The sequence below is a fragment of the Sparus aurata genome, chromosome 21 (genome assembly GCF_900880675.1).
Source record: "Sparus aurata chromosome 21, fSpaAur1.1, whole genome shotgun sequence".
NCBI lineage: Eukaryota > Metazoa > Chordata > Actinopteri > Spariformes > Sparidae > Sparus > Sparus aurata.
This window is the reverse complement of record NC_044207.1, coordinates 6064579-6076866: the sequence shown is the minus strand read 5'-3', so window position 1 is coordinate 6076866 and position 12288 is coordinate 6064579. Positions and strand designations below refer to the sequence as shown.

Genomic DNA, 12288 nt, shown 5'->3' with positions numbered 1-12288 from the left:
TGACAGCTTTTCTTAGGTCGGTTACATTACAGCTTCAGTACAGTCTCTTGTATTGGTGCAAGTACATACAGATTAGAAGACTGCTTTGATTAGATGAAATAAATAAATGAAGCTCACATCTCAAATGTCCCATTTTAACACAAAGTGTATTACAAAGCTCACCTGATACATTTTCTCTCTCTCTCTCTCTCTCTCTCTCTCTCTCTCTCTCTCTCTCTCTCTCTCTCTCTCTCTCTCTCTCTCTCTCTCTCTCTCTCTCTCTCTCTCTCTCTCTCTCTCTCTCTCTCTCTCTCTCTCTTTTGGAAAACAGAAACCACTGGATCACCTGCTGGAAAAAATCATGCATGACAAGAAGATTCCTTATAAAGAAAAAAATAATAATTTATATAGCGCGTTTCAAGGACCCAAAGTCGCTTACAGAGATAGGTACTCTTGGTTCCCCCAATGTACCTGGGTTTTAATTGAGTATGTCTAACTAATTTTACAGAACAAAAAATTACATTGGTAAATTAAGTTAACCAAAGTACATTACGCACAAATTAGTCAGGCTTATTTTGGTTAGTCTTACTCATTTCCCACTTGGTCTAAGGCAAGCTAACAGTTCCCCCCAAACATTGATAACAGACTTTTAGGCCTATGCTAAATAAAATAAGTATGAATATAAATAACCCCAAAGAACAATATGGTGACATCAAGACTGAACAGCAAAGGAGGCAAGAAGATGTAACAAAAAGCTAGTTTTAATGATAGCTGTTATCCAAGTCAAAATCCAATAATCAAAAATGAAACTAACAAAAAGGCAGGAAAAGGAAACTACAAAAGCAATACAAATAATGCAGCAAACTAGAAACCAAAGAGAATAAACTGGAAACACAGACAACACACAGGGACCAGGGAACAGGCATATGAGATGCAGGAGACACAGGACTGACATGCGGAAATCACAGGCGTAATTCACAAGGAGTTAGCTAAAGGGACAGGTATACACAGAAAAAGAGTGGAAAAATAGACAAAACTGTGGAAGTAGAAAGTAAAATATGACGCATGAGGATATAAACTACAATAATAAAAGAGAAAACAATCCAAACAAAAGAATTTAAAAAACAAAACCATGACAATTATGACCAAAAATGTACCTAAATCCTGTGGTCTATCAATAAGGAACTAACTCATGTGTCAGAATTGTGTAGAATTGAAATGGTGAAATCAGAAATAAGCTACTAGAAATAAGGTTTTGTGTTATTTCAAATATGAGCAATAGACAAAAAAAGTCTTGAGACACCATTCTGAAAAATATCTAATTTCGCTCCAACTTTCGTTATCACCCACTCGGTAAAAGAGGCAGAGAGTTGGAATCCAACCTGTGCCCTGGCTGAGGACACAGCATGGGGTGCACAGGCAATAACTTGGCTGTTTTAACATGTGTTGAATTAGTAAACTTGAATTGACTTTTTAGAACTGCTTAGTTAGTTTGGTTCATTAAAGTAGGGTGTTTGACTCTAAACCACACGTTTCCTGGCTTGCTTTATGGAATTGACCCCAGGTGTCATGGTCCTGTCATTTATGTGTTTTGGGTGTTTTTGTTGTGTCTTTTGCCCTTTTTCCAGTGTTCAGTTTCCCTCCTGTGTTCCTCACCAGTCTTCTGTTCCCAGTGTTTTTTTTTCTACTTCTTAGTTCATTCCTTGCTCAAATTTTCTCTGCTGATTCCTTTCACCTATGTTTCTCCAACTCCCTTCACTTGAACCTAAACCCTTGTTAGTTTGGGTTGTATTTAAATCCAGTCATCATTTGAGTCTTTGTAGGTTATCTGGAAAAAAGTTGGATACAACACTGATGGAAGGGTTTGCACCAGCTCAGACAGTTAGATCTGGGTTATGGAATGAACATCGTTGTGAATTGTATCACTGTGGGTGGACACTGTAAATAGTTTGCACTGTGAACCTGTTTTTGATCCAGTAGGTGGAGGTAATGCAACTCACTTGGATGTCCACTCTTTTGCACTATTCTCACCCCGGAAGCTCAACCCTGCCTAACCGGGCCCGGTTGACTTCCAGTATGTTGAGGACTGCAGAGTATGAATTCTTGTGTGCTCTGCCTTTATTCCTCTTAGTTTTCTGGTTTGTCTTCAGTTCTATGTTTGTCTTTTTTTTTCAATTTGTTACTTGCTATTTGTTTTTTGGACATTTGATTTTGGATTTCATTTCATTCTTTAAATGTTACTTCATTTAAGCTTACTTTTTGTTATACTACCTGCCTGCCTATGTGTCTTGCATTTGGGTCCTTTGTGTGCAACTGTGACACCAGGTGTAATGTTAACCAGATTCAACATCGGTTACTCCCCTGATCTAGGAGACATAGCATGATGTGCTGCTCCCCATTCTTCACACTCCCAAGAAGGCCAGTGTCACAGGAACTTTTAAATTAAAGGTTTTTGCTTTAGAGGGAGTAAAGGCCAAAACAACAAACAAAATCATCCATCTCCCTACCTTCCCTATACAAAACAAAAGTATTAACCAAAAGACAATCTCTTACCTAACTCCTAAATTAGGGAAAACAGGAGAAAAGGGGTTAAAGAAAAGGCTTCTCCCTCCTACTGGGCTACCACACACAATTTTCTAAGCGTACAAAGTTACAAAAGACTCAGGTTGACAATTTACACTAAGTTTCACAAAACACAAACTCAAAATCCTCAACAAGCTAGATACCGGTCCCAGTTGGATGTGGGTGAATGGTTGGAGAGGGAGACTACAGTCAGCCGGTGGTTCAAAAAGGGCTCCTCTCCGGCCTCTGGCCAATCCTGGACTAGCATTCAGACGGCTCCAGCCAATCAGTAGGTCCAACTGCTATCAATCATCCACACACACTCAGAGCAGATTGCTCACACACTTGGAGGAGGAGGGACAGAGCAGAATCATATCTATACACACACAAAATAATAATGACCCAGGGTCATAACACATCTTAGTTTAACATGTCATGATGCTAGTATTTGCCACAAGGCACAAAATACATTTCTGTGCAGGTCATGAACCAAAGTACAAGAGTGAATTATAAGGTTAGCCTACAGTAATCATGTGTTAAGGGGGGCTTGAGAAACAATTCAACTGCCACTTGACTTTTTATTTCCCCTCCTGTGCTCTGTGACCTACCCAACATTAGGTCAGTTGTATGTGGTGAAGTGGAGAACAATATGAAAGACTTGACCTCTGTCTTCTGTCAACTTTCATGCAGCTAGTTTGGCTTTCTGTGTGGCTTTGCACTATTATAAAATAATAAGTTTTTCTCTTTTTTTTGTTGCTGTACATATGTTGTAGACTGAAATGTCTGATTCAGCCCCGGGTCTTGCAAATTAGGCAGGAGAGAGTGAAGTCAGTATTCAAATTCAGGCAAATTGTGTTGGTTGCAAAGGACTAAATCTATTTAATCAACAGACACTGTCAACTTTACTGTTTTCAGTGTCAATACTCAGCATTGTTTCAGTTGCAGCACACAGTTGTCACACTGTACACTATTCCCACCAACAGCAGAAAGTTTATTTTATGAACTAGCTGTTGAACACAGTGGATCATTATCAGCTAAAGAGCTAGACATTTCCCTCCGGAGGTAATTGTTATCAAACCACAGCTAATAGGAAAGCACTTATATTCATCAGATGGCCAGAAACAAGAGTCCAAAATTCGAATGATGCCCTTTGTCTGCTGGATGTGTGCTTTGGCAACTGACTTCCAGCAGATAGGGGCATGAATATGTGTGCCAATGCCACGTAATTTCAGGTCCAACAACATGCCATACGTCGTGGGTGTGGCTGTGTGAGAGACTGTGAGAAAAATGCAGAATGATCAGCCACTCTGAATGTGACAGTTATGAACAAGATAGAAAGATTTGGATATGACAAGATATATAAAGTAAGAGTTTAGAAACAAATTCCTATCACAAACATATTTGCTTTTTGAGGGGGCTCTTAAAGGTGTATTGGCAGCCTATCAACAGAGAAACTGCTATCTGCTTTTAATTATAGCCACCTTTGGCAAGTTAGCTCAATTGGCAGTGCAGCTAGCAGTTCGTCCTGGGAGCCTGGAGCACTGAGGGAGTGTTAGTGTTGTTAATACTGCAGGCACAGGAGCTTCCAAACACCAGGAGGAGAAGGGTCAGGTCTGGGACAGGTAGAACCCAGTAGGGATTACTGGCAGCAGGGAGCTGAGCCACAACAACATGTCAAAACTGTTATTTCCTCAACTTCACTGAATAATTATTGTCTTTTTAAAAACTGTTTTCAGCTAATAAACTTTAAAGTAATTCAAACAAAACAAACTGGATTTAGTTGGTTAGTGGTTTAACTGGTTCAACCCACCTGATGACGATGATGCAGGAAACTGTGTGAAGCAAACCTGTACTGTATGAGTGTGCCACACCTGACAATCCAGAGACAAGGTCTTCAGACAGACATTGACCATGTCAGTAGGAATTCTATCTGAGGTAAATCATTTAAATGTTACGGAGGATATATGTTTAAGTATTTGTAGGACAATTTTAGTGAGTGTTTTTTGTTTTTTATTTGTTTTTATTGTTTATTTTAGAAAAGGGGATACATAGAAGTAAACTTTTCATCTCCTCTGAATAGTTGAGAGTTCAGATTGATTAGAATTTAATAGCATTGGGATTTTACCCTTGAGTTTGATTGGCTGTTGTCTTTCAGGTATTTTAATGCTACATTATAAAAATAACTTTTTTGGCTAATTCTGGCACACTTAAAGTAATGCCTATTAATATGCATAGTCCCTGAGAATAAACTGGAAAAATAGTCAATAATGCTCTGTTACACAGAGTATTCTCGCATTCTCACATATATCCACTGCATTGACACTATACAGTTCTGCAAAGTTGCTGCTGCAGTGGAGATGCTGTGCAGACAGTGGATGAAAAAGTGAACAGCTTAAACTGACTTTAATGAATGGAGCTAGGTTCACATCCAACATAGTTGGCATCAGAGAGAATTCAGTTGATAGGGTGTAGCATGTGAATTCACCTGGCATGGCGAGTGATGACTTGTAGGGTGTAGTGATCTTTAAAGAATTAAAGGATTACCATGCCCTGTCCTGTCCTTGTCATGAGCAATATAAAAAAGAAAAGTATTTTTTAGGAGTCAGTGTTAATCAGGCACAGATCATCACGTTCAGCTTGAGAAGGGTTTAAGGATTTTAAAGCAGGTTAACCACATTTTCAAATTAGTTAATTGCCATTTTCTTCATTTTCCGACAGACATGGGACCAATTTGGACTACAAATGGAGATACTACAATTCTTTCAAGTGTGTTTGGGACTGCTGTGGGTGGCTTGAAGGTCAACACCTCAGGACATGATTGTATCTTCTATGAAATCACCTTGAATGCGGACAATACAGCAAAGGACTAACTAAGTAGATACCCCTGGGCCAAAGAGACTAGATTGAGGCTTAGCAACAAAACTGAGGGGCAGTGATAGTACAGATTTGACTTGATTGTACAAAAGTTGAAAGATGATGATGATCACAGCTACTGCCACTATTGTAGTGAAGACCACCTCAGTGATAATAATGTGACACATTTATTGTCACAGATGAGCAATGACACTTTTCAGCCCAACACCTGTAACAGCTGATGTTTTCCCTCTTTGATTAATGTAGGGATCACACACAATCAGGATCTTATTTAAGCAATGGAGTCTTTGCATTTATGTATTCCTGTGGAAGTACCTAACAAAGAGATTCAACAAAACATGTCGTGGACATCCTTTTTAGACAACCATGTACTTTCAATCACTGTGAAACGAATGAGCAGGATCCATTGTCCAAGAGATACAACCAAACATCCCAGGTAAGCTGAAAGTTTTTACTGATGTAAATTATATGCATGTTTTTTTTTTTCCCAAGATTATAGTTTGATAGAAAAAGCTCTGCTTTTCGAGAGGTTCTCAAAGAATCTGAGCAGAATTGACTATTACGTTGCTACATATATCTTCCTCTAGTAAATCATGGTACAGTAAGTACAGTAAGTTAGCCTTAACTAAAACTAACATGGATGACATCTAGTGGCGTACACTTAAATGATATTGGCATAAAACGATATTCAGGATTACAGTGATTTTCTGCCTAAATGCATTCAAAGTTTCATTTATCTGGTACATTGACAAACTTGAAATTAAACTTGTGTGCTTGAAATTAAATCTCGAGTAAAATACAAAAAACAACAAAACTTTTGGTGGTTTAGTTGGTTGGTGACGTGGCACGAGACTATTCTTACTCTCGCGTTGTATGTGAGCAAGATCACCTGCCAACCTGCCATTCCTTCCTGTTGTCCGGTGATCAGTCTGTTAGCATCATTAGCAGTGAAAGCTAAACAGGAAGGCCTGATACTCATTTGATCTGGAGAGAGCTGAAAGTTCGATTTTAAGTGAAATGGTAAGGTCGTTGGTGTTATTCAATTGGTTAACACTCATGTTTGTCTGTACCTGTACTTCCTGATACAATAGGGATGACTCGGAGTTCGTTAACAAACTGGTTAGCCTGTTAGCAAGTGTAGTCAGTCAGTAGTCTGCTGAGTGACGATAATACTATAAAAATACCTGTCCTTTTTTTTTTTAAAGTCAGTTCTTGAATCAAGGAACTAGATTTTCAGTTCTTCAATTCAGTTAACAGTTAATGAGGGGAGTGTGTTTATTTTGAATATCATGGCAATATAATGTCCATTCTCATTCTTGATTATAACAAGGAGGACGGGAGTTATGAGCTCATTAGGCAATATTACATGAAAGCTTCTGTTTTGTGGGGTTTGTTACTATTCTGCAGTTACCCGTGAAACGCTTGCTTGTCTTAAAACAGAGAGAACTCATTGAGTTTTTGTGGAAAAATGGGTCCATCGTTGAGTTGGGCAGACTTTGAGAGGACAGGTGTTGATGTAAAATAAAAAACTTAACATTGTCCTGCTGTTTCACAATCAGGTTCAAGTCATACATCAAGAGGATCTTTCGCCTCCAGTGAGTTTAATTGTCTTTTTTTAATGATTAATGTTTTACAGAAGCATGTCAGCTGTATAATTACACTGCATTTAAATCTGTAAAAACACTTTTGACATTAGACTTAATATTTAACCATGGAATATTCTTATATTACCGGAATAAAAATAAAATAGTAATTTGATTTTTCTTTATCTTACTTATTTTTTCTAGATCCAGTGCGAGACCAACCGTACTGGTTTGAATGGATTTTGGGTGTATGGTGATAGACAATATGCCAAATCTTTTGTAAGTACATATGCATTAAAATGAACATTTGCTCTACCTGATTATTTTCTCTGTTATGTGTTTCACAGTTTCCCAGAGCAATGATCTCTAACCTTTTTATTTTTTATTTTTTGTGACTGCTAACAGCAAAGAAAAGTACAGCTTTAAACCTTTGTCACTGGTTGCAAACTCTTACCGGGTGCTAACCAGTTCAATCACAGACATTTTTTGTTGTTGTTGTATGTAAATGTTTCAGATTTCTGAAGGAAATTACCAGTTTTCAGGAGTGATACCACAGCATGAGGAAAACCTAGTACTTCGGTCACAAGGATCCTTAACACCTGATGGGCTTAGTCAGCTGAGTCCTTATCCAGTCCTCCTGAATGAAACTGCAAATAGAGTCATTGTTCCCAGGTAACTTCTGAGTCCAGTTTAGACGGTTTCTAAAGTTGTTTTCTAACTTCTGGTTAGTGTTTTACACCCCTGGTCAAGGGGGAACCCAAGATATTGCATTCTTTTCACTTCAGTGTCACAGTATCATTGAAGTACCTCAAATCTGGCCTGTAACCACCCGGCCTACATTTAGAAGTACTCTTCATATTAGAGAATATAGTGGACATCATCATTTCTGTATAAAAAGCAGGCTTCTAGAACATTATTGCAAAACAGCAGCAGGAAATTATATTGGATATAAGCTAGGAACATCATTCTTATTGCTTTGTATTCAGTAAAATGACAGTATTGGGGTCCTGCAGTAACAAACTGACTTAAAGTATTTGTCAAACAAGAAGATAATTAACTGGGCCATGAGGTAAAAAAAATTAAATACTGCATGACTACCACCTGCTGCTAACTCCATTTAATAATTTAAAACCTGAATACATTTTCCATGACATTTTTTTTTTTTTGCTATTCATTAATATTTATAAGACATCAATATTTTGGGGTGGTTCATTTGTTAAACCAGAAAAAACAGAGGAGGACAAAAGTGAATGTAAGAGAGTGTATTTCTTATCTTATTTCTTACTTATAACTCAGGTTTCATTATCTACAATCTGATAATATTTCTGTCTGTCTTTTTAAAAAAATATATTTTAAGACTTTGGGAGGAGCAGAGGAAGAGTCGGGTACAGACAATCGCTGAACAACTTTATGAATAGAGCTGCCATTTAGATCACTGTGATACAACTTCTGAAGTGTTAGGGTTATTAATCATTTAAGATGTTGTTAGTCTTGTATGTATTTGCCCTCACAGGCCTAAAAAACTCAGATAGAAGATTCAAGATTCAAAGTGTTTATTGTCATATGCACAGTGAAGAAACATGTTTCTCTGTAAATTCTGCCTAGAATTGTAGGTATAAGGTAGCCAGATTTACCACCAGGGTTTTATGCAGCTGGGTATTCTTGGGAGAGAACTTACAGCAGGTTGAGTGTTATGATCACTTTGAGGTTGGTAGGTCAGAGCAGAGCTTCAGTGACCGACAAAGACAACCTGACTGGATCCTTACATATGATTGGCTGATGTAAGAGTGAGTCAACCTTCCATAGGAACTCTTGGCAAGGAGATAACCACATTTCTTAATTTCATTTTTATTTTTATAGATAAAATGTATAAATATTTTAACAGTCCCAAATATTAACATTTCTATTCAGTGTTGTGAACCACAACTTTAATGTTTAGGTTCCTGCTCACAACACTCTGAAAGCCAGAGAAACAATATTAGCAGCTGGCTGGCATTTCAGCAGACAAATAGTTGTTTGTGTTCAGAAATGAATGGAGGCAGAACAGAGAAAACATTGGATTTAACTTCCTCAGGTGTCCAGAAAATAAAAAAAAAAGGGATAAAGATGGCCAATCTTTATGTAGGGTCTACTGAGAGTTCTATTGATAGGAGAACGTTCAGAAGTTCGAAACCACATGCCACGAAAGCATACAAATATTGTTTTGTTTGAACGGTTGGCAAAAACAAGCAGTGTTTTGTACAATGGTTTGTCCAGACTGGCATCTGACAGCAGTAAATGACAAAGATGGCAAGAATAAATAAGAATTTCAAAAATATAACTTTTTAGCTTTACATAGTAGTTTCAAAATCATTTTGATGGTACAGTGTCTACAGTGAACTCTACCCCCTATCGCTAGTTTCTGTACTATATAACTTCAGTCAGAGGGTAGGATCACAGCATCACATAAATGTTTACTTCAAGATACAAGTTTATACCTCATGAGCAGGCCCCCACAGAATGCAGGTTCAGAACTCTGATGACAACTGCAGATTTTCCACAGATTTTAAACCAGTAGAGTTTCTGCTTATAAAACTGTGAACATTAATTAATCTCCAGCCCCTTCCATGTGTGGGACAGCAGTGTGTCATTTTCAGGTAGCATTAAGATCAAAGTTTGTGGTATAGACACATGTAATTCAACCTGTCTGAGATAATTTATGTAGTTGCAATGTATGTTTGCTACTTTTTGGCTCAAAAACATCCGAGTTGGGACTGCTCAAGCGGAAGAGACTCTCCACGATCACACTAAACTGTGCTGCTCTCATGAAATGAATTTAAATGTGATGATTTTTTTCTATCTGCTCATTATGCAGACAATTGAAGAACTTGTAACGGAAGTCATAGTAATTGTTTGATTAGTAACTCTATGTAATACCCAAATTAGTGAAGGTTTCGCAATACATGACTGTGTTATAGAAAAAATTTAATGTGTTTACAGTTATCCTTTACTTTATAACTGTATTCTCCTGTCACGCAACACTCTGAGAACATCGACTAAATGGAAGTTTGACTCACTTAGTTATACTTCTTTTGGATTTAAAGCTATTTTGAGTCTAAATAACACATTATTTTTTATCTATGTTAAAGTTCCGCACATGCAAGTCATTTACCTTTGAGAGTGTTCATAACTATTATTATGCTCTTTTTTTAAGTATTCTTCAAAAACATATTCCCTCATTTGGTGTTGTGATGCTAGTTGTGGAAAATGCCTTCTAACACATCTGTGCCCAGTTACATTAAACCTACAAATAGATGAATTGTGTCTCTTCTTGTTTACAGGTCCAGAGAGGATGGTCCATGGGTTCCGATTATGCTTACCAGTGTGATACTCCTGCTGTTTATTTTATTCACCTATTTGTATTACAAGTCATGATTGTATCCTACATTTTCAAAAGGCAATTAATTTAATTAAAAAATAAATAACTAAATCTAGTTAATAATTCCTTCAGTCTTATCATGTTTCTTATTATATCTCATAGCTCAGGCTTAAAGCTGAGCTAATCAAGCTCAATCAACCATTAAATAACTGTCATTCAGTCACTTTTCTATAAAGATAGAGAGGCCATGAGGGATATAGAGATGCATCATTCTATTTTTGCCCAAATCTTCATGTATGTACAGTATTTGGTTCTATTAAGATAACAAATTATTAAATCATGGTTAGTATTTTTATCTTGAACTTATTTGAGGTTATTGAAGTGTTTATAAGTCAAGGAAGTGTCAAAAGAATATATGCAAAACTTAAGCGACAGTCTTGCCTCCCATGTTCATATAATCCTGAATTTTAATTAGTATTTGTTCACCAGTCTGATTTCATTAGCACCTGTATATCACCAATAAAACAATCCAAGAAACAGTGCGGATCCCTTTTCATACCACAAGTTTCAGCATGGGTAGAGCACAATTTAAAATAAAGGGCTGAGTGAGATAGCTGAGGGATCTCAGGACTATTTCTGAAAACAACTGGTACTTTAGAAAAGCACCTGTGGCTACCTTTGTTCTGGACAACATATAATTTGTGGAGTCCTGGGGTAATAATTACAAATCATTAGAGCTCCCTGATGACACTAATCCTGTCCAGAGAGGACAGGATTAGTGTCATCAGTAGGAGAGCGAATACTGGCAGATGAGTGCCTGGACCATGCACAGAACACTGACAAGAGTTAAAAGAGGAAGCATGAAAAAGGCTCAAAACAGACTGTTTACCTTCAGGGAGTAGTCCAACAATCAGTGGGACTGGGCCATGTGCTTTGCTGTGTTCTTTACTAAGAAAGAACAAAAAACGATAGAAAAAAAGGTTTTGACTTTTTACCTGTTAGTATAAATTGTTTTACCCATTCCATTACCATGTCAAGGGCACATGTGGATGGACACACCACCACAGTACATGTTCTGACTCATAGGGAACAGGACAACAGCTGAGTCTACATGCTACATGGATTTTTCTTAGCAGGGTTTGAACAGTTTTGAGAATGTTCACAGTGGAAAAGGGACAAGATAATGTACACTCAAAATAATATAACGACTAACAAACACTTTGTTTTGGGTGTGCTTTTGTACATAACTTGTACCCCCACAATTATTTATATTCCATCTTTGTATTATCAATGATCTTTTGAGTCTCACTAAATATAACGTTAAACAATGTAACTTACATCCATTGCGTCACCGTACAAATTCAAATACTCCAATATCATAAAGTTCCTAATTCATACTTGGCCAATGATGCTACATACACTGATAAATGTCTTATTGTCTTCGTTATTGATTAAAAAAATTCCAGTGTCTTCACATCCGGATGTAAACACATAAAACAGAGCTTCTGAATATCTCCACCCTGGATAGAGTTTCCAAAAAGGTTAGTTTTCAATGACGTAAAACCCTGCTTAAAAGTGAACAAGTGGCCAAGTTGCATCAAAAACATTTAGTTTTAAGAAATACTTGTAGGTGTAGGTGTGGGCAAGGCCTCATTAAGCGTAGAGTGCTTGTGTGTTGCCAAGTAAAATCCTCCTATCTTGAACACAAGCTACAAATGAAGCACTTCTACATTGTCACTTTCTGTTCTGTTCATAGGCGAGTTGTCTGCATAGCTCAAGCTTTGGGTTCAACCCCCTGCTGCACAAATTTCTTTTACTGCCCAAATCTGTGAAAAGGTATTTTTACAGAATATTTCACTAACAGGACCACACCACAATTTAACGTTGGGGTAGTTTTATAATTAGTTTTAAGAAATACTTGTAGGTGTAGGT

At 37.3% G+C, this 12288-nt stretch overlaps 1 long non-coding RNA gene across 1 annotated transcript; it reads left to right on the top strand.

Moving 5' to 3' along the window:
* Positions 1-4434: 4434 nt before the first annotated feature.
* Positions 4435-10895, top strand: LOC115572191 (uncharacterized). The gene is made up of 6 exons (XR_003982040.1): positions 4435-4476; positions 5260-5851; positions 6975-7010; positions 7203-7277; positions 7513-7670; positions 10319-10895. It is a non-coding gene; the product is annotated as an uncharacterized LOC115572191 (long non-coding RNA).
* The last annotated feature ends 1393 nt before the right edge of the window (positions 10896-12288 follow it).